The sequence below is a fragment of the Bos grunniens genome, chromosome 17 (assembly GCF_055505025.1).
Source record: "Bos grunniens cultivar Pamir isolate PY7600 chromosome 17, Bosgru_T2T1.0, whole genome shotgun sequence".
Classification (NCBI taxonomy): domain Eukaryota; kingdom Metazoa; phylum Chordata; class Mammalia; order Artiodactyla; family Bovidae; genus Bos; species Bos grunniens.
In genome coordinates this window covers 18,743,302-18,766,130 of record NC_141181.1, presented here as the reverse complement: position 1 = coordinate 18,766,130, position 22,829 = coordinate 18,743,302, and the positions used below count along the sequence as shown (strand labels likewise).

At 37.8% G+C, this 22,829-nt stretch overlaps 1 protein-coding gene across 40 annotated transcripts in view; it reads right to left on the bottom strand.

The window, feature by feature from the left end:
- ELF2 (E74 like ETS transcription factor 2) overlaps positions 1-22,829 on the bottom strand; it is a 99,319-nt gene that overhangs the window by 73,598 nt on the left and 2,892 nt on the right. The window lies entirely within an intron of this gene.

Here is a 22,829-nt window from a genome sequence, read left to right as displayed (position 1 = left end):
GAAAACTACTATTGAACAACATTAATATATTATTGCATGTTAAACTTTCCTGCCATTCACTTTTTTGCTCACTCTTCAAAAGTTAGCATTCACACAAAATCCAAACACTCCAAGCCTCCTCAAATAGCCCTTCTGCTTTCTAAAGCTGATCTACTGACCGATGCACTGGATCTTAGGCCTTGTTCCATCAATTATTCCTTCTTTTTCCTTATTTTTCTCTTTCTTAACACTGGGTTCTTTTCCTCAACATCCAAATATTTATAAGACTCTCTCATTTTTTTTTTTTTTTTTTTTAAATTTCTTGGCCATGCCACACAACATGTAGGATCCTAGTTCCCTGACCAGGAATCTAACCCACGCCCCTGTAGTAAAAGCATGGAGTCTTAACCACTGGACCGCCAGGACAGTCAAGACCCTTTCATTGTAAACATGACTCCTCCACGACCCTGCATAGCCCTCTAGTCCCTTCCTTTCTCAGATACAGTTCTACTTAAAAAAAAAAAAATCATTTAAATTGTGCCTCCACTTTCTGATTTCTCAGGTGTTCCTTCTACAGAAGTTTAGTATCCATCACCACCAAGTGAAATTTTATTAAATTCTGGTTATCAAATCCAAAGGATACGTTTCTGTCTTCATAGGATTTAATGTCTCTGAAACATCTGACACTGTTGTTCATTCCCTCCTTGAAACTATCTTATCTTCTCCCTCTCCAGATACTCTTTTTCAATTTCCTGTTGCAGGCCCACCCCTAGTTTTCAAGGAGCTTTAAGAGTACAAATGTAAGCCCATATACCATATGCCTAAATATTTTAAAGCTATAAACCAAACTAACAAGCTAGTAAATTTTATTCTATCCCACTATCTTGACATATATACTTTTATAAAAACTTAAAAGGCTGAGTTCTGATTTGGCATTCTCAGACTCAACATCAACTGGGGGGAGGGGATAGGGAATGCGAAGACCATACTCCCCACTGCCCTGCAGCCTGCCTTTTGCTCATCCCATCTTCGGTTCCACTCCATACTACAAGGAGCCTCATATATATACATGTGGACATCCCAGCAACATGTCTAACCTCTGCCTACATGCCTGCAAACAGCTGCCACTTGGCCATCCCTTAGGCCAGGGATACATACATGTGGTACAGTCTAAGAGGAGAGAACCAGGGAAGAGACCTGTGAAGGACCACGTGGACAGGGAATTTGAGGATACAAATACTCTTAGCTTGATCTAGATACGGGTTCCAGATGGACTAGTCCCTCAAAATCTTCATCCTATCAGGAGCGGTATAGCTGGAAAAAGGCCAGATGAGGACCTCTAAAGCACAAGGCCCAGACTAGGGTTCCCGCCTGGATAACTCTAAGGAGAGAGTAACTCTCTAGTCAGTCCTGGCAGGTATTTCCAGGACGCCATCCCTCCCTAGTCCTCTTCAGATCTTCACACTCTCTCTAAACTATCCTAGACACTGCCCTGGCTTCACTCAAATCTCTCTTCCAGTCTAAACCATTTTATGGGTGCCAGTTTGTCTACTAGATATTTTCTTGCCTATACTTCCCTGCAAACTTAAACAGCAAGCATCGATTCCAGGATATCCCAAGGACTACGTTAATTAATTCAACCAATCAATAAATATTAATTGAGCGCCTTTTATGTACTAGTAGTTTTCAGTTAGAGTTACAGTGGTGAATAAAGCAAAAGTCCTGGGCTTCCCTGGTAGCTGAGTGGTAAAGAATCCACCTGTCAATGCAGGAGACAAGGGTTCAATTCCTGATCCAGGAAGATCCCACAAGCCACAGAGCTAAGTCTGTGGGCCGCAACTACTGAAGCTGTGCCCTGGAGCCCTGGGAGTCGCAACTACTGAGTTCACATGCTGCAACTACTGCAGCCCCCTAGAGCCTGCACTTTGCAACAAGGGAGCCACCACAATGAGAGACCCACACACAACTAAGGGAGTAGCCCCCACTTGCTGCAACCAGAGAAAAACCTGTGCAGCAACGAAGACCCAACACAATAAAAAATTAATATACTTTTTTTAAAGCACAAGTCTTTATTCTTAAGCATCTTAAATTCCAGTGTGGAGAGAAGAAAATAAGCAAAATATGTATTACACATGTGCAGATGGTGATAAAGGCTAAGGAGACAAATGAGCCAAAGGGAGAGAATATTCAGCAAGGAAGAGGGTTGCAATTTCAAACTGGGTGATCAAGGAAGATTTCACTGAAAAAGTGACACATGAGTGAAAACTCAGGAAGTAGGAATGAGCTGTGCCAATGACTGGCAGAAGTCAGGGCAGCTCCCCAGTGAAAGGAAAGGGAAAATTCAAGATCTTAAAGAGGGAATAAGCCTGAGTAGTTCAAATATCAACAAGAGAGCTGGAGTGAAGTGAGTAAAAGGAAGACAGAAGATGATGACAGAGAGGAAAGAGAAAGGGATGGTGGGAAAAGGGAAACCCTCTCTGAGGACTCCAACTTTTATCCAGGGAGAAGGAGGATTTTATGCAGAGAGACGCCCTGATTATTAAAAGGATCACTCACCAGATGCTGGACTGAGAGCAGGCAGGAGAACAAGGCAGAAGCAGACATCAGTGCAGAAGCCAATATCATAATCAGGTGGGAAGCGACAGTGGTGAGGGCCGAGTGGTAGTGAGTCGACAGCGAGCTTTCAGAAATTTTTGTAGATAAAAGAAGCAAAATTGGATAGCAAACTGGATATGGGGTGTGAATGCAAGAGAAGAGTCAAGAATGACTCCAGAGAAACCAATCAGAGCACTTGGATTAGCCATTAAGTGGGATGAATAAAAATGTGAGAGAAACCCAATATGTCCCAAACTAAATTTTTTCTCTGCTACCTCCCCCAAAGTATGACCTCTCCTACTGTGCTTAGCTCTGTAAACCACACCATCGCCTACACAAGTTGCCTAATAAACAGAGGCTAAAGGCATCTGTGGCTTCTTTTTCCATCATCATTATCATCTTCTTTCACTCTTGACTCTTCTCTATAATCTCATAAGATCTGCCCTAGCTGAGGTTCTTATCATCTTTTTGAAGTTGTAAGAGCCTCAGAATTTGCCTCTTGGCCTCTAATCTCCCCTCCTTTCCAGTCCATCTAACTGCACGGGCAGGGTAAACCAAGACTGAGTAATGTCAAGCCCCTCTCAAAATTCTTCAACAGTTCATCATCACCTACACGATGAAATTTCAATCTTTGCAAGCATACTGATTTAGTAAGAACAAGTAAGGGGTCTAAGTCTCTTTTTCAGAAGTTATGAAATGTTCATTCTGATATGCTCAGGGATGGAAGTCACAAACCTAATCCATGCTCCCTTGTCCAGCCTCCTCTTCCCTTTTTACCCCCTCCATTGTGGTTGTTTAATGCCACAGTTGTTTACAGCTCTCTATTCTTCTCTCTTGACATCCTTCCTCTGTTTGCCCATTTGGCCAATTCCTAGCTGTCTTAACAGGTCTCAGCTTGAAAGTACCTGCATCACCAAAGGGATCAATATTCTCTGTAATTCTCTCCCCCCAATCCACATTATATACCTTCCTCAGAAAAACATCAGGAAAATAACAGTTTCCAGCAGATCATCCACTTACCACCTCCGATGAACCATATCAAGCCCAACACTTAACGCCCTTCTTCAGAGGGCTTCTCTACCATCTTAATATCTTCTTACTATTTTCTCAAAGCACCAAGTTTAAACACCTGTGTATCCAGGTTTTAAAAATTTGTGATTTATACCAACTAAACCAGGGGTTTCATACAGCAGATACACAGTAAAGATGTGGTGAATACAAGGATAAACAAACATGTCCCAATAAGACAAATATCTTCACTGTTCACTACACAGACCAAGCTCACTCCTGTCCCTATCCTTTTGCTGGTTCCCTTCTCTCACCAGGAATGCCCTCTTCTTTGGTTATTCAAATTCTACCTGTCCCCCAAGGACAACGTTTCCCCTATAATAAAATCACCTCTTTCTTCTCTCTACCATACCAGTTCTTTCAGTAACATTTATTAAGCACTTAACTATATACCAAATACAGCACTATGCCAGGAACACAAAAATAGAAAGCTAGGACTCACCCTTCAAACAGATTAGAATATGGTAAGGAGAAACACTTAAAGCAATTACATTAATGTAAATGCAAGGAAACTACAAAGTACAGTGGAAATATTTAAAAAAGGAACACCCAATCAGCCCTGGGGGGTGGGAAGATTCAAGAGAGAATTCATTAGAGAGTCACCATTTGGCTTGGAACTAGAAGAAGGGGTGGAAGTTGGCATAACAATAAGAGAAACATCTTTGAATAATGAATACTAACTGAACTCTCCAGATTAAAAAAACTCTGAGAAATGATAGCAAACTTAAGTATCACTCAGAAAAAATTCACCTCAGACTATAATTGAGTTGCTTAGAATACAGATCACATTCTCCCCCCAAAACAGTTTATGTGTATGATTTTATTTATATAAAGTACAACAACAATGAAAATTCAATCTATTATATTGGAAATAGGATACTATATCACAAAAGACTACTAAAAGAGAGAATTTTTTTATCAACAACCTCAGATATTAATCTGCCTGAAATGCAGGAGACCTGGGTTCGATCCCTATATTGGGAAGATACCCTGGAGAAGGGAAAGGCTACCCACTCCAGTATTCTGGCCTGGAGAATTCCATGGACTGTATATAGTCAATGGGGTCGCAAAGAGTCGACACGAATGAGTGACTTACACTTTCACTTTTTCAGATATGCAGATGATACCACTCTAATGGCAGAAAGCAAAGAGAAACTAAAGAGCTTCTTGATGAGGGTGAAAGAGGAGAATGAAAAAGCTGGTTTAAAACTCAACATTCAAAAAACTAAGATCATGGCATCTGGTCCTATTACTTCATGGCAAATAGATGGGGAAAATATGGAAACAGTGACAGACTATTTTTCTTGGCTCCAAATCACTGCGGACAGTAACTGCTTTCATGAAACTAAAAGCTTAGTCCTTGGAAGAAAAGCTGGCATTATCTAGACAGTATATTAAAAAGGGTCCATATAGTCAAAGCTATGGTTTTTCCAGGAGTCATGTATGGATGTAAGAGTTGGACTATATAAAGAAGGCTAAGCATCAAAGAATTGATGCTTTCAAACTGTGGTGCTGATGAAGACTCTTGAAAGTCCCCTGGACAGCAAGGAGATCAAACCAGTCAATCCTAAAGGAAATCAACCCTGAATATTCACTGGAAGGACTGATACTGAAGCTGAAGCTCCAATAATTTGGCTACCAGATGCAAAAAGCTGACTCACTGGAAAAGACTCTGATGCTGGGAAAAACTAAAGGCAAGAGGGGGGTGACAGAGGATGAGATGGTTGAATGGTGAAGGACAGGGAAGCCCGGAATGCTGCAGTCCATGGGGTCGCAAAGAGTCGGACACAACTTAATGACTGAACAACAACAAAATAGAGAATTAAGGACCAAAAAAAAAGAGAGAAATATGAAAAACACACAATTCACAAAACCAGATATAAAAGCAGCCCTTAAACATAAGATGTTCAAATTCACTCACAGAAAAATGCAAATTTTTTAAAAATTGAAATACCATTTCTCTCATCTATCAGATTGGTAAAAATTAAAAAGTGTAACAATAATCTGTTGGTAAAACTGTACATTTATACACTGTAAATGTATGGGAATGCAAATTGGCACACTTTGGGAGGGAAATTTGGTAATATCTAACAAAACTACATATGTACTTACCTTTTGAAAAAGTTTTATTGAGATATAACTCACATATCATGGGCTTTCTGATGGCTCAGAGGGTAAAGAATCTGCCTGCAATGCATGAGACTCAGGTTCAATCCCTGGGTCAGGAAGATCTCCTGGAAAAGGGAATGGCTATCCACTCCAGTATTCTTGCCTGGAGAATTCTATGGACAGAGGAGCCTGGTGGGCTACAGTCCATGGGGTTGCAAAGAGTAAGACACGACTGAGTGACTAACACTAACACCTACATATCATACAGTTCACCAACTTACAGCATATAACTCAAAAGTTTATAGTACATTAATGAAGTGGTGCAATCATTACCACAATCTAATTTTAGAAAATCTTTAGCACTCCCTCTCAAAAAAAACCTCATGTCCATTAGCAGTCCCTCCCTATCCTTCCCCAACCCCTAGTCCTTGGCAAGACTAACCTACTTTTCTCTCTAGAGATTTGCTTTTTCTGGCCACTTCATATAAATAGGATTTTAAATATGTGAACTTTTGTGACTGACTTTTTCACTTACTATGCTTTCAGTATTCATCTATTTGTAACATGTATTATTATTTCAATTCTTTTATTGCTGAATAAGATTCCATTGCACAGATATATCACATTTTCTCTAGCCATTCATCAATTGGTATAAAATTGTTTCTACTTTTTAACTATTATAAAATAATGCTGCTATAAAAATTCATGTACAAGTTTTTGTGTAGACATGTTTTCTTTTCTCTTGGTGTATACCCAGGAGTGGAACTGCTGGAACACATAGTAACTTTATGCTTAACATTTTGAGAAAATGCCAAATGACATCATTTCACATTCTCATCAGTACATATGACGGTTCTAATTTCTCCACATCCCAATCAACACATGTTGCAGGTAATCTGTTGTGTAGTAATAATTAATACATCATCTTGGTAGATACAATAAAGATCACTTGATAAAATTTTATAATTAAAAGAAAAAAGCTGCCAAGACGCAATGGCAAAATATTTAAAACTTTCCCCCAATACTGGGAACAGAACAAACATACCTACAATTGCCACTTCAAAACCATACTAGCAATCCTGACCAGAAGAGTTTGATAAGGAAAAATTAAAAGGCGTAAGAAATGGAAAGGAGGAAATGAAGCTATCATTGTTTATAAATGATAAAACTCTCTACATACTGTAGAAAATCCAAAAGAACCTTTTGATATTAGAAGAGGGTTTGCAATTTGTGTGGATACAAATCAATATATAAAAATCAAGTGTCTTTTCTATATACCAGCAACAAACAGCAAGTGTTTTTAAAAAGGATATAATTTACAATAACTACAAAAATATAAGATACTTAAGACTTAGGAATTCACTGGCAGTTATGGAATTTCAGCAGTTAGGAATCAGCACTTTCACTGCCACATCCTGGGTTCAATCTCTGGTCCAGGAACTAAAATCCCACCAGCTGCACAAAGATATCTAAGACTCAACCTAACAAAGACCTCTATGGAGAAAATAAACAAATCTATTGAAAGAGATTAAAGAAGTCTTGGGAATTCTCTGGCAGTGTTGGATAGGTAAGCTCAATATCTTAAAGATATCAATGCTCAACAAATTCATCTAACAAATTCAAATATGTAAAAGTCGCTCCATCATGTCTGACTCTTTGCGACCCCATGGACTATACAGTCCATGGAATTCTCCAGGCCAGAATACTGGAGTGGGTAGCTGTTCCCTTCTCCAGTGGATGTTTCCAACCCAGAGGTCAAACCCAGGTCTCCTCCATTACAGGCAGGTTCTTTACCATCTGAGCCACCAGGAAAGCCCAAGAATCCTGGAGTGGGTAGTCTATTCCTTCCAGCGGATCTTCCAAACCCACAAATCGAACCAGGATCTCCTGCATTGCAGGCGGATTCTTTACCAGCTGAGCTACCAGGGAAGCCCAACAAATTCAATATATTTCCAGTCAAAATTCCCAAGAGGGTTTCACAAAAAACTTGCAAAGATAGTTAAGAGGGGGAAAGTATACACAAGAGAAACTGGCAAAAGTGAACAAAGCCCCTGGAAAAGAACTGTCCTACCTAGTCTAGTCTAGTAATCAGACAGTAAGTAGTGGTGTAGACATAACCAAATATAATAATGTAACAGAATACAGAGGTCAGAAAAACACACATGCATATTGGAAACAATGTACAAAGAGGCAGTGTTAAAATCAATGGGAAAAAAAAAAGACTATTAAATGATGCTGGGACAAGTGATTATCCATACAAGACAAAAATTAAATTACCACCTCTCACCACTCACAAAATAAATTACAGGTATACTAAAGACCTAAATACATAAATTTTTTCAAATTAGAAGGAAATAGAGAATATCTTCATGAATTCACAGTTAAGGAAAAATTACTAAATACATGGAAAGCAAGAAATAAAGAATTACTAAACGTGACTACACAAATTTTTTTTTAAATTCTTAACAGAATCCAAAAACAAAACTGAAAGACAAGAGACTAGGTAAAGTAATTCCCCTCCGTCCAAAAAGGGGGGAAAAGGAGAACTCCTACTAATAAGAAATATACACAACCAAAATCTATTAAAGACTTTTAAATATATTAAGGCACACACAGATAAATGTGATGTAAATTCTTGTCAAGGTTCTAATTCTCAGGCATTCCCTGGCAGTCCCGGTGGTTAGAATTTGGGATTCACTCAGTTCAGTTCAGTCGCTCAGTCGTGTCCGACTCTTTGCAACCCCATGAATCGCAGCACGCCAGGCCTCCCTGTCCATCACCAACTCCCGGAGTTCACTCAGACTCACGTCCATCAAGTCAGTGATGCCTTCCAGCCATCTATCTCATCCTCTGTCGTCCCCTTCTCCTCCCGCCCCCAATCCCTCCCAGCATCAGAGTCTTTTCCAATGAGTCAACTGTTCGCATCAGGTGGACAAAGTACTGGAGTTTCAGCTTTAGCATCATTCCTTCCAAAGAAATCCTAGGGCTGATCTCATTCAGAATGGACTGGTTGGATCTCCTTGCAGTCCAAGGGACTCTCAAGAGTCTTCTCCAACACCACAGTTCAAAAGCATTAATTCTTCGGCGCTCAGCCTTCTTCACAGTCCAACTCTCACATCCATACATGACCACAGGAAAAACCATAGCCTTGACTAGACGAACCTTAGTTGGCAAAGTAATGTCTCTGCTTTTGAATATGCTATCTAGGTTGGTCATAACTTTCCTTCCAAGGAGTAAGTGTCTTTTAATTTCATGGCTGCAGTCACCATCTGCAGTGATTTTGGAGCCCCAAAAAAGAAAGTCTGACACTGTTTCCACTGTTTCCCCATCTATTTCCCATGAAGTGATGGGACCGGATGCCATGATCTTCGTTTTCTGAATGTTGAGCTTTAAGCCAACTATTTCACTCTCCTCTTTCACTTTCATCAAGAGGCTTTTTAGTTCCTCTTCACTTTCTGTCATAAGGGTGGTGTCATCTGCATATCTGAGATTATTGATATTTCTCCCGGCAATCTTGATTCCAGCTTGTGTTTCTTCCAGTCCAGCGTTTCTCATGATGTACTCTGCATATAAGTTAAATAAACAGGGTGACAATATACAGCCTTGACGAACTCCTTTTCCTATTTGGAACCAGTCTGTTGTTCCATGTCCAGTTCTAACTGTTGCTTCCTGACCTGCATACAGATTTCTCAAGAGGCAGATCAGGTGGTCTGGTATTCCCATCTCTTTCAGAATTTTCCACAGTTTATTGTGATCCACACAGTCAAAGGCTTTGGCATAGTCAAGAAAGCAGAAATAGATGTTTTTCTGGAACCCTCTTGCTTTTTCCACCATCCTGCGGATGTTGGCAATTTGATCTCTGGTTCCTCTGTCTTTTCTAAAACCAGCTTGCACATCAGGAAGTTCACGGTTCACATATTGCTGAAGCCTGGCTTGGAGAATTTTGAGCATTACTTTACTAACGTGTGAGATGAGTGCAATTGTGCGGTACTTTGAGCGTTCTTTGGTATTGCCTTTCTTTGGGATTGGAATGAAAACTGACCTTTGCCAGTCCTGTGGCCACTGCTGAGTTTTCCAAATTTGCTGGCATATTGAGTGCAGCACTGTCACAGCATCATCTTTCAGGATTTGAAATAGCTCAACTGGAATTCCATCACCTCTACTAGCTTTGTTCACTACTGGGGCTCAAATTCAATTTCTGGTCAGGGAACTAAGATCTCTCCTGCAAGGTTCGATCTCTGGGTTGGGAATATTCCTTGGAGAAGGGAACAGCTACCCACACCAGTGTGACCAAAAAGAAAAAAAAAAAGTTCTAGTTCTCATCTGAATGATGGACTCATGTGTGATCACAATAAACAACAATGACTGGGTAAATCATTCTGTGTCATGAATCACGGATGATTTATCTAATTGTGGACAAACTGATAAAGCACAAGCTGCAATCAAGATTTCAGGAGAAATATCAATAATCTCAGATATGCAGATGACACCACTGAAGAGCCTCTTGATGAAAGTGAAAGAGGAGAATGAAAAAGCTGGCTTAAAACTCAGCATTCAAAAAACTAAGATCATGGCATCTGGTCCCATTACTTCATGGCAAATAGATGGGGAAACAATGGAAACAGTGACAGACTTTATTTTCTTGGGCTCCAAAATCACTGCAGATGGTGACTGCAGCCATGAAATTAAAAGACGCTTGCTCCTTGGAAGAAAAGCTATGACCAACCTAGACAGCTCATTAAAAAGCAGAGACGTTACTTTGCCAACAAAGGTCCATCTAAGCTGTAGTTTTTCCAGTAGTCATGTATGGATGTGAGAGCTGGACTATAAAGAAAGCTGAGCACCGAAGAATTGATGGTTTGGACCGCAGTGTTGGAGAAGACTCTTGAGAGTCCCTTGGACTGCAAGGAGATCAAAGCAGTTAATCATAAAGGAAATCAGTCCTGAATATTCATTAGAAGGACTGATGCTGAAGCTAAAGCTCCAACATTTGGAGGATGAGATGGTTGGATGCCATCACTGACTCAATGGACTTGAGTTTGAGTAAGTAAGTTCCAGGAGTTGGTGATGGACAGGGAGGCCTGGCGTGCTGCAGTCCACGGGGCTGCAAAGAGTCAGACAAGACTGAGCAAACGAACTGAATCTTGTACAACTGAGGTTGGTCAAAGGAGAGGTTTAAAACTGATTTTATTAGTTTCACATCTACAGTGTAGGAGGAGAAGGGAGTGAGAAAGGATAAGATGGTTGGATGGCATTAGTGACTCAATGGATATGAGTTTGAGCAAACTCCAGGAGATGGTGAAGGACAGGGAAGGCTGGCATGCTGCACTTCATGGGGCACAGAGTCAGACACGACTGAGTAACTGAATAATAATGACAACAGCTAAAATGTGAAGTCCATTCACGTGAATTGATTCCTTTTAAATATATTGGGTGGAGAAGGCAATGGCACCCCACTCCAGTACTCTTGCCTGGAAAATCCCATGGATGGAGGAGCCTGGTGGGTTGCAGTCCATGGGGTCGCTAAGGGTCGGACACGACTGAGCGACTTCACTTTCACTTTTCCCTTTCATGCATTGGAGAGGGAAATGGCAACCCACTCCAGTGTTCTTGCCTGGAGAATCCCAGGGACAGGGGAGCCTGGTGGGCTGCCATCTACAGGGCCGCACAGAGTCGGACACGACTGAAGCGACTTAGCAGCAGTAGCAGCAGCAGCAAATATATTGGGTAAACTAAATAACATTTATTAATACTAAACCATTGACAAACTTGTTTCCAATTTTCCAACAGGCTGTGTCACTTTTTCCTGATTTAGTTACTTCTTAATGCAATCCCTAATTTGTAACAAAGTTGTAGCAGCAGAGTGTCACAGATATCTTACTTGCTAGTGCAGCAACTATATCTAAACAGCCTAACAGGTCAGTAAGAGGAAGGGCAATTTCATTTAAAGAAAAGGTCCTATAGGAACAGAAAACAGATCAGTGGGAAGGAGTTGATCTTAAAGGGCACAAGGAACTTTTGGGGGTGATAGCACTGTTCACATCTTGACTGTGGTGGTGACTGCATAATGATATAAATTGAATTTGTCAAAATCATGGAAATACAAGGATAAATTTCACTACTTGTAATTAAATATCAGTAAACTAGACTTTAAAAGGAGAGGACAATGCTACAAATTTGAATTTAACCCATTAAAGAGACATTCTTATACAGTATTAACATTATCATCATAATAAGAAAAACTACAGCTTGATAATCTAAACTTATATACAGTTTAACTCACAACTAGTTCCCCCCCAAAAAACCCTTAACTGTTCTTAGCCATTTTATTGGTAAAATTAATCCTTTTAAATTTGGAACTCAATTCCTAAAATAGTTTTGATTCATATTTCATTGTTCTATTTTTTTAATTATCTACCAAGTCTGATGGGAATTATATATGTAGTTTATAATGCTAATATAATGACAGGCTCAATAGTATCAATATCTATTTTTTTATTTCTTTGTTATGAAATCATGCATTTTTATGCATTGTCTTCTCATTCTTATAACTATATGAAATAGGTATACTTATCCGCATATTAATGACGACTATTTTAACAGAATTCTTTATGTTTAAGAGCATGTGCAACTTAAGAGCCTGTTGGCCACTGTATTCCCAGAATACAGTAGGTACTCAGTAAGAATCTGTAGACTGTTGGCCTCACCTCTATGTGACCTTGGACAGTTATTTGTCTCTTTAAATTTCAATATTCTCATCCATAAAAAGATGGTGAAACAATCCTAGGAAGTCAGTGTGTTCAGTTCTTTTAAGCCTTTATATAAAGTACCTGGCACACTATGAATACTGAATGAATGTGACCTTATTACTATCTCTTTGACAGCATTAATCAGAGTTGTATCATACTGCCAAAGCTTCATATTAAGAATAAAGCAGTATCAGAATAGATGATTATACCTAAAACCTAACTGCTCCTCATGCCAAACTGAGATGTTCAGTGTTATTTGTTAAAACAAAAATCAGTACAACATTGTAAAGGGATAAAAAGTAAACTAATGAATATTTTAAGGAAAGAAGAATCCCCTTCTGAAAATGGAACTAAGTGTAAGAAGTATATAGTTTACAAATATTTGGGCCCATAAGTCAGGGCTGGAAATTATCTGGGCAGCAAGAGGTCATTGTCATGGTACTTACTTTAGGGCAAGGTGAGTCATCTAGATATTATAAATTGGATGCCAGAAATTGACAAGACAAAAGAAACTGAATTAAATTACTGAAAGAGATCTTAGAGCTCATTTTATAGAAGAAGAAATAGATTGAAGAGGCTAACTGGAAAATCAAGTATGATAACTAGCCAAGCATAAAAACAATTCTGCATTTCAAGAGTCCTGTACCAGGGATAACAATATCTTAAAATCCACATTTACTCATGGCCCTCAGTTTTGACACACAGAAAAAGACACAGAATCACACACAGATAAGAAGTGAACTTAGATAATTTGTGACATCATCCAAGTTCTGTTCAAGGTATTTTGACGCTTTGCTTGCCAGGCATGTTTCAGTTGGTTTCTTCATCAACCAAAGAACTACAATGGCCAGGTTTCTGGGCATAATGTAACAAATGTTGGTTTGTTCAATTTATTTTAGGATGGTGAAAATCTAGGAGGGAATTATCATCTAAAAATACTCCAAATAATCAAACATTAGAGTTATTTAAAGAACTGATGAGCAAAGAAACAGCAAGACAAAATCAAAATGACTTGGCTGCCCACAGTTACCACTGGAGCCAAAATTGATACTGCTGCCTAGCTATACTCCTTTAATATTCTTTCCTCCTAATCTCTACTACAATTTCACATATGCTTAAATTCCAGGACAGTAATAAGGAAATAAGCATAATAAAGGAGGAATTGATCACATTAAGCACATCTTAGAATCCAACCTATCTTGAGGATGCAGATAAGCAACAAAGGTCTGATTTTTTTTTCCGGCTGCACCAAGAGGTATGCATGGAACCTGAGTCCCCAGGAGTAGAAGGGTGGAGCCTTAAGTACTGGACTGCTAGGGAAGTCCCCAAAGATTTGATCATTAATCAGTAACCCTAAACTTAAATGAACATTCATTTCCATTCTTACCCCACAAACTATCTGTAAGAAATACTATAATGGTGGAAATAAATGTTCAGCCACATACATTCTATGAATAAGGACATTTCCAAATCAAGCAAGAACCAGATAAAAGAATATGTACTTGGATGCTTGGTTAGGGAAAAAGTAACAATCAAAAGTCACTGGCGTGGGACTTCCCTGGTGGTCCAGTGGCCAAGACTCCATGCTCCCAAACCAGGAGGCTAGGGTTGGATCCCTGGTCAGGGAACAAGATCCCACACACCACAACGAAGATCGAAGATCCTGCCCGTGTGCTGCAACTAAGACCTGGCACAGCAAAATTTAAGAAAAAAAGAAGGTCACTGGCTTATCCCATGACCACTGGGCAGATGTTTAAAAAGTCTTAAGCCTGGTCACTCTAGCTCTTGCACATCCAAAAGGAGATACTTAAAAGACTTGTTTCAACTGGATTAAGGTAGTCAAGCAACTGCTTTATGGGAAGCTGAAGCTAGCGGTGATCTGAATGTATGGCAGATTCCCAGTCAAGAAGAAACCTCAAATCTACTTAGGCTCTATTCAGCAAAGCAAACTGGGAAAATTTTTCTTTTTGAAGGAGAGACCCTAGTATAGATCATTCTAAAGCCTCTGCCAACTTCTTCACTTTTGTGATTTAAAAGGAAGCAAAGAACTGCTCTTTACAACAACCTTTTTAATATTCTGATTCAACAGGATATGAATTCATTAGTGTGAATTTATCCTAAAGGAAAGTCAATAACCAGCCTAGCTTAAGAGTATTTTTTCTTCTTCCAAACAACGAAGGGATAATAGTAGTTAACATTTATAGAGCACTTACTCCATGCCAGCATTATTCTAAACTTGCTATATGTATTCATCCAGTAAATCCACACAATCCTACAAAACAAGTATAATTCCCCATTTTACATCTGGGGAAACTGAAGCACCAGGAGTTTGTTTTTTTTTTTTAAAGGAACTTATTCAAGGTCAAACAACAAACAAATGGAGAGTCAGAATTTCAACCTAAGCAGTCTGGATCCAGAGTCTATGCTCTTTAAGTTTTTCTGCCTCATGATTATACAACTGTTTTTAACATTAAAACTGTGAAAGAATCACAAAGAACCTCTCCCACCCCACCCTGGGAGATTTCTCTACCTACTTACTTATTGGCTCATAACATAGGCTAATCAGAAAGGTTCAAATATGGTAAATGGGAATTATATATATCACATCTATATAACCATACATGTTTCTCCCTTTTCCCCCCAAAAAAGGGGGAGTGGGGCAAGGAGGGAATTAATTATTTAACTCACAAATTCTCTCATATTAAGTCCTGCAGGCCTTAGGGAGAAACTGACAGCATGAGAAGTTCTTTCTCCTTTGCTCTCTCTAGGGTTGAGCTTTTTTTCTTTTAGAAAGCAGCTTTGGCCTGCAACTCTGTATTAGTAACAAACAAAGCTTTTCAGGCATAGGCTTTCGATCTTAATTAAGATTTGACCATATGTATTATACCTGGAACCAAAATATAAACTTTCTCATGATATTAAATAAAAAGGGCCCTGCAGAAGTAGTTAGGGAGAAAAGTGCACCCAGTCTCTCACTCTGAGGCCTGAACTACTTATGAACAAATGCGTGCTTATTTTAACTTGACTAAATATCGTCTTCTCCATTGCACCTGGAACTCTAATTTCTAGGCAAGAATCTTTGCCACTGCTACAACTGTACTACAAATTCAAAGTTTTACAGATATTGATTTTTTTTGTTGTATTTTTCAGTAAATTTCAAGGAAGAAACAGGGAAAAAGCTACTTTCCCTTCTATCCTTTATAAAGCTAAAATCATTTATAAAACACCCTTCAGAAATTTACTCACACTCAGAAGTTGCTAAAAAGAATAAAACCATATCAGTTCAGTTCAGTTGCCCAGTTGTGTCCAACTCTTTGCAACCCATGCCAGGCTTCCCTGTCCATCACCAACTCCCAGAACTGGCTAAAACTCAAGTCCATAGAGTCAGTGATGACATCTAACCATCTCATCCTCTGTCATCCCGTTCTCCTCCTGCCTTCAATCTTTCCCAGCGCCAGGGTCTTTTCTAATGAGTCGGCTCTTTGCATCAGTTGGCTTCAGGCTTCAGCCTGTAAATTAACTCCTGAGTTAAAAATGTAAGTCACTGAAATATTTTTCCACTGTTTTCCCACCACACTTAGAAAAAACTCTAAACTCTAACATGGTCTTTATAAAGATAACCCAGTGGAAGCCCACCCCACCTCTCTGATCTCATTCATCCCTTAATTTCTCTTTCACTGGCTTGCTGAGCTCCAGCCACACTGGCCCTGCTCCTGTAACACTCCAAGCTTATCCTGCACCTTCTATTCTCTAGGCTACAAAGCTCTTCCAGATTATGAACAGACTGAATCCTCCTCACCCATCATGCAGATCTCACTTCAAATACCACCTCTTCAGAGAGACATTTTCTTCATGGCTCCCCTCCCACCAAAATTATATCACATTTCCATGTAGCTGCCTCATCATTCTCTATTTGAGATCACATTTCCCTATTTTGGGCTTCCCTTGTGGCTCAGTTGGTAAAGAATTCGCCCGCAATGCGGGAGACCTGGGTTCCATCCCTGGGTTGGGAAGATCTCCTGGAGAAGGGAAAGGTTACCCACTCCAGTACTCTGCCCTGGAGAATTCCACAGACCGCATAGTCTATGGGGTAGCAAAGAGTCGGACACAACTGAGCGACTTTCACTTTACCCTATTTTATTTGTTCATTATATTTATCATTCTCTAAAATTATCTTGTTAATATGTTTAACCTATGTCTCCTCTAACAGACTATAAAGTTCCATGAAAACAAGTGCTACATTTATCTTATTTACTATAATCTCTCAAGGAACTAAAATGAATAAATACTCTACTACTAAATGTGCAGGCTCATATACAGATTTTTATATTTTTATAACCATTCTAACACATTATATTGCTCTCTTTGGCTTCTTCTGCTCTTTTCTACCCATTAGCACCTACTGTGAGAGAATTAAGCAGCAAGAAATACAAATAAACATGTAGACTTTATATTATATAAGCAGTTCAGAGAATGAACTAAGGTTTCAGAATTAATAGCATGTCTTTCAAATTGTACACTGATCCTACTTATCAGTAAACAATAGTATTGTAAGTAAATTGCTAATTATGTTTAAAAAGAAACTATCAGATGAAATTTAGCATTTATGAGTAATATACTTTTATGTATATCATGAAATACAGATTAAAATATTGAATATAATTTAGAAATAAAACAACCTTCATTTTAGTATTTAACATAGCTGTGATATCATCTTCTACCTAAAATTTAATTTCATCTCCAAACAAAAAAAACATGTTTAAAAAAATTAAAGGAAAGTATGACAACTACAACTCATAAAATAGGCAATCTCAATAAACATACAGATATTATTTTTTTAAAAAAGAATAAATGGAAATCCTGGAGTTAAAAAGTATTAACAATTCTAGAGTGGAAAAATATTAAGAACCAAAATTTGAGGAAATTCCCTGGATATCCAGTAGTTAGGACACAAAGCTTTCACTGCCAAGGGCTCTGGTGGGGGAACTAAGATCCCAAAAGCCACTGGGTGCAGGGGGGAAAAAGAGAAAGAACCAAAATTTTAAATTCACTAGCAGAGTTCAAAAGTGGATTGGAGATGACAGAAGAAACAGCCAATGCACTTGAAGCTATTACAATGCTGTGTGAAAGTCGCTCAGTGGTGACCAACTCTTTGCGACCCCATGGACTGTAGACTACTAGGCCCCTTTGTCGATAGGGATTCTCCAGGCAAGATACTGGAGTGGGTTGCCATACCCTCCTCCAGGGGATATTCCCAACCCAGGGATCGAACCCCGGTCTCCCGCCTTCGAGGTGGATTCTTTACCATCTGAGTCACCAGGGAAGCCCACCAATTATGAAGAAGAGAAAATAAAAAAATTTTAAATGAACAGATCCTCAGAGATTTAAGAATACCATGAAGCATACCAACATACACATAATGAGAGTCCTAGAAAAAAAGGAGAAGAATAGAAAAAATATGTGAAGAAATTATAAATAAAACTTACCAAATGGTTTTAAAAAGTTAACCACCACATTTAAGTTTACTGAATCCAAAAGAGGATTACACAAAGAGATCCACACCCAGACATATCACTGTAAAACTGCTGACTAAGGACAGAAAATTTTGAAAGCACAAAAAGAAAAACTACTCATCAGAAACAATGGAGGCCAGAAAGCAGAAGATGACGTATTCAAGATGCTAACAGAAAAAAAAATGCAGCAAAGAATTCTATATCCAGCAAAAGTACTCTCCAAAAAAAGGCAAAATAAAAACAAGCCCAAGAAACAAAGACTGAGATAATTCATTAGTAACAAACTTTCCTTACAAGAAATCCAAAAGGAAGGCCATGAGATTGAAAGGAAATAATCAGCCCATAAATCAATACATAAAAAGAAATAAAGAACACATAAACAGTAAATATGTGATAAATATTTTTAAAACTTTATGTTTTCTTCTCTTGACTATTTTTAAAAACATACAATTACATTAAAATATTGTAAAATTGAAAAAATAAATAAAATATTGTAAAATTATATTGTTGGGCTCCTAAAACATAAAAATTTAATATGTATGACAATATTGACAGGACAGGAAAAAAATAGAGCAAAGTTTTTGTATTTTACTATAATTAAATCAGTCAATTCTGAAGCAAACTGATAAATTAAGATACACACTGTAATCCCTAAAGCAACCTAAGAAAATAACTTTAAAAAATCCAGTTAAAAAACTAACAAAGGAATTTAAATGATAGCCGGTAAGATAACTATTAACTCCAGAATAGGCAGTAGAGGCCAAAGAAAGAAATAAAAAAGAAATGAGACACATGGAAAATAGCAGAACTGCATAAATCTGACTCTCAATGATAACATTAAATGTGAGCAGATTATGAATTCTCCAATCAAAAGGCAGAAGTGGTCACATTAATTTTTTAAAATAAGCATTTTAACTATATGTTGTCTGTAAGATACACTTTAGATTCAAAACAAAAGTAAAAAGACAGAAAAAGATATGCAACGCAAACAGTAAACATAAGAGAGCTGGAGTAGCCACACACTAACACCAGATAAAATACTACTATAAAATGTATGTATGTGTATTATTATATCCATATATCACATCTAACACCAGTCCCAAAAATATGAAGCAAAAATTAACAGAACTGAAAGGGAAAACAGATACTTCAATAATAATAGGTTTTAATATCTCACTCTCAATAATTAATAGAAAAGGTAGACAGAAAATCGGAGAAGGCAATGGCACCCCACTCCAGTACTCTTGCCTGGAAAATCCCATGGGCGGAGGAGCCTGGTAGGCTGCAGTCCATGGGGTCACTAAGAGCCGGACACGACTGAGCAACTTCATTTTCACTTTTCACTTTCATGCATTGGAGAAGGAAATGGCAACCCACTCCAGTGTTCTTGCCTGGAGAATCCCAGGGATGGGGGAGCCTGGTGGGCTGCCATCTATGGGGTCGAAAAGAATCGGACATGACTGAAGCGACTTAGCAGCAGACAGAAAATCATAACAAAAAACCAACTTGACCTGATACCTATAAAACATTCCACCCAACAGTAGCAGAATACCTTTCTAGTGCACACAGAACATTATTCAGAATAGATTACCTACTAGGTCATAAAGATGTTTCAATAAATGTAAAATGAGAAAAAATACAAAGTATGTTCTCTTACTACAGGGAAATTAAACTAGAAATTAACAATAATGAAATTTAGGGAATCCCCAAATAACTGAAAATTAAATAATACATTTCTAAATAACCATGGGTCAAAGAAGATATCACAAAGGAAATGAGAAAGTATGAATTAAAATTTTCAAAAGCAGAGCATATAAAAACATATGGTCACTAAGAGTATTTGGAAGGAAATGTATAGTTTTATATGCCTGTATCAGAAAATAAGATCTCAGATCAATAACCTAAGCGTGTACCTTAAGAAACTAGAAAAAGAAAAGTAAATTAAATATTAAGCAAACAGAAGGGATGAAATTATAAAGATTAAAATGGCAATCAGTGAAGTAGAAAACAGAAAAACTTTTTTCTTTGAAAACGAAACTGATAAATCTTTTCCTAAAATGACTAAGTAAAAAAGAAAGAAGAAACATGCTACCAAAATTAGAAATGAAACAAAGACATCACTCCTAGGCTTGCAAAATTAAAAGCATACATAAAACTATTACAAAGTACATGCCCAAAATATTAAATAGCTTAGATGAAACAGACACATCCCTAGAAACACAATTACCAAAACTAGTAACACATAACTTAGCAAAAAAATCTGAATAGGTCCAGTGAAGAAACTGAATTAGTAGTTTAAGAATTTTCCAAAAAGGAAAATCTAGGCCCAGAATATTTCATTGATGAATTCTATGAACATATTTAAGGAGGTAATACCACCAATCCTTCACAAACTCATAGGAAACAGAAGAGGGAACAATTCTCAATTTATTCTGGGATTAAAATGTATAATTACATTACAAAATCCAAAGAGATCACAAGAAAACTTCAGATCAGTATCTTCCGTAAGTATAGACACAAAAACGTTCAATAAACATTAGCAAAGTAAATCCAGGAGCATATAATAAGAATTATATACCATGATCAAGTGGGATTTACCCCAGGAATACAAGGCTGGTTTAATTGTTAAAAATCAGTTAATATAAAACTCTATATTAATGGAATAAAGGACAGAAACCACATGATGATCTCAGACATTAAAGTGACCAACCGTTTTGTTTTGTCTGGGACTAAGAGTTTCCCAAGAAGCAGGAGTTCCAGTACTAAAACCAGGATCAGCTTGAGCAACTGCACCAGTTTGTCATGTTAAGAGATGCAGAAAACACATTTGCTGAACTTCAGTAAAATTTGATTAAAAAAAAAAAAACTCTGAATAAAATAGAATTAAAAAGGAACCCTCTATCAAATAGAGAAATCTGTTATACAACATTTTGTCACAGTTAGCAACAGTATACTGTATTCTTAAAAAATAAAGAAAGGATTCCCTGGTGGCTCAGTATTCAAGAATCCACCTGCCAGTGCAGAAGACACCCTGATCGGGGAACACCAGATCCCTGGTCCAGGAGGATCCCACATGCTGCAGATCAACTAAGTCCATGGGCCACAACTATTGAGTCTGTGCTCTAGAGCCGAGGAACCAAAACTACTGAAGCCCATGCTTCCTACAGCTTGTGCCTCGGCAACAAGAGAGGCCACAGAAGAGGGAAGTCCGAACACTGTAACAAGAGTAGGCCCCACTCGCTTCAACTGGAGAAAAGTCCAAGCAAGAACAAAAATACAGCACAGCCAAAAACAAATAAATTTTTTTTTAAATCAATAGGGTAGATCTCATGTTAAGTGTTCTTACCACAATTTTTTTTAAGTAAAAGATTTGTACACTGAAGATTTTAAAACATCACTTAGAAAAATTAAAGATCAGTAAATAAAAAGAAAGTTTCATGTTCCTGTATTTAAAAATTGAATATTATAAGGCAGCAATTCATCCCAACCTGATCTACAGATTCAATGCATTCCCCATCAAAATTCCAAAACATTTTTTTGCAGACAATGACAAACCAATTTTTCAAATTTTACATGTAACCCAGAATAGCCGTAATTTTAAAAAATAACAAAATTTAAGGATTTACACCACTTGGTTTCATAAATTACCATAAAGCACAGCAATAGAGACAGAGTGGTACTAGCACAAGGACAGACATACAGATAAAACAGAGTTGCAAGTCCAGAATTAAATCTTTACATTTACAAGCAATGGAGAAATGACAATCTTTTCAATGAATGGTGTTAAGACAACCCATTATGTGCGGGCTAAGTCACTTTAGTCATGTCCACCTCTTTGTGACCCTATGGACCACAGCCTGCCAGATTCCTCTGGTCCATAGGATTCTCCAGGCAAGACTATTGGAATGGGTTGCCATTTCCTCCTCCAGGGGATCTTCCCATATACAACAGGTGAATTTAGACCCTTATTTCGCACCATACTCAAAAATTAACTCAAAACAGATCATAAATCTAAGAGCAAAATCTATAAAATATCTAAAAGAAAACAAAAAAGAAATCCTTACACTCTTGGATGAGGTAGAATTCTTAAAACAACAAAAGCATGATCTACAAAAGAAAAATTGGGAAATTAAAACTTTGGTGCTTCAAAAGACTCCAATTAAAAAGAAGAGAAAGAGAGAGAGAGAAAAGCCACAGACTAGGAGAAAATATTTGTAAATCATGTATCTAAGAAAGGACTTGCATCCAGAATGTTATTAAAAACTCTTTCAAGTCAATAATAATACAACAATGGGCAAAAGACGTGAATGGCTTTTTCCACCTAAATGGATATATGAATACCATATGAAAAAATGCTTAACACCTTGCATCTTTAGGAAAAATGCTATTTAAAATCACAAAGAGTTAAACATTTCATAGTACAATGGCTATAACAAAAAGGACAATAACAAGTGTTGGCAAAGGTGTGAAAAAATTTTAACTCTTGTACACTGCTGATAGGAATATAAAATGTAAGGCCACTTTCAAAAACAGTTTGGCAGTTTCTCAAAAAGTTAGATGACCCAGAAATTCTATTCCTAGGCATCTATCCAAGAGAATGAAACCATATGTCCACACTAAAGACTTAAACTTTCAAGCTTCATTATTTCTAACAGTCAAAAACTGGAAACAATCCAAATGCCCATCAACTGGTCAACAGATAAACAAAATATGGTATATCCATACATCAAAATACTATTCAGCAATAAAAAGAAACAAAATATTGATGCATGCTACAATATGGATGAATCCTCAAAACATGTTAAGAAGCCAGAAG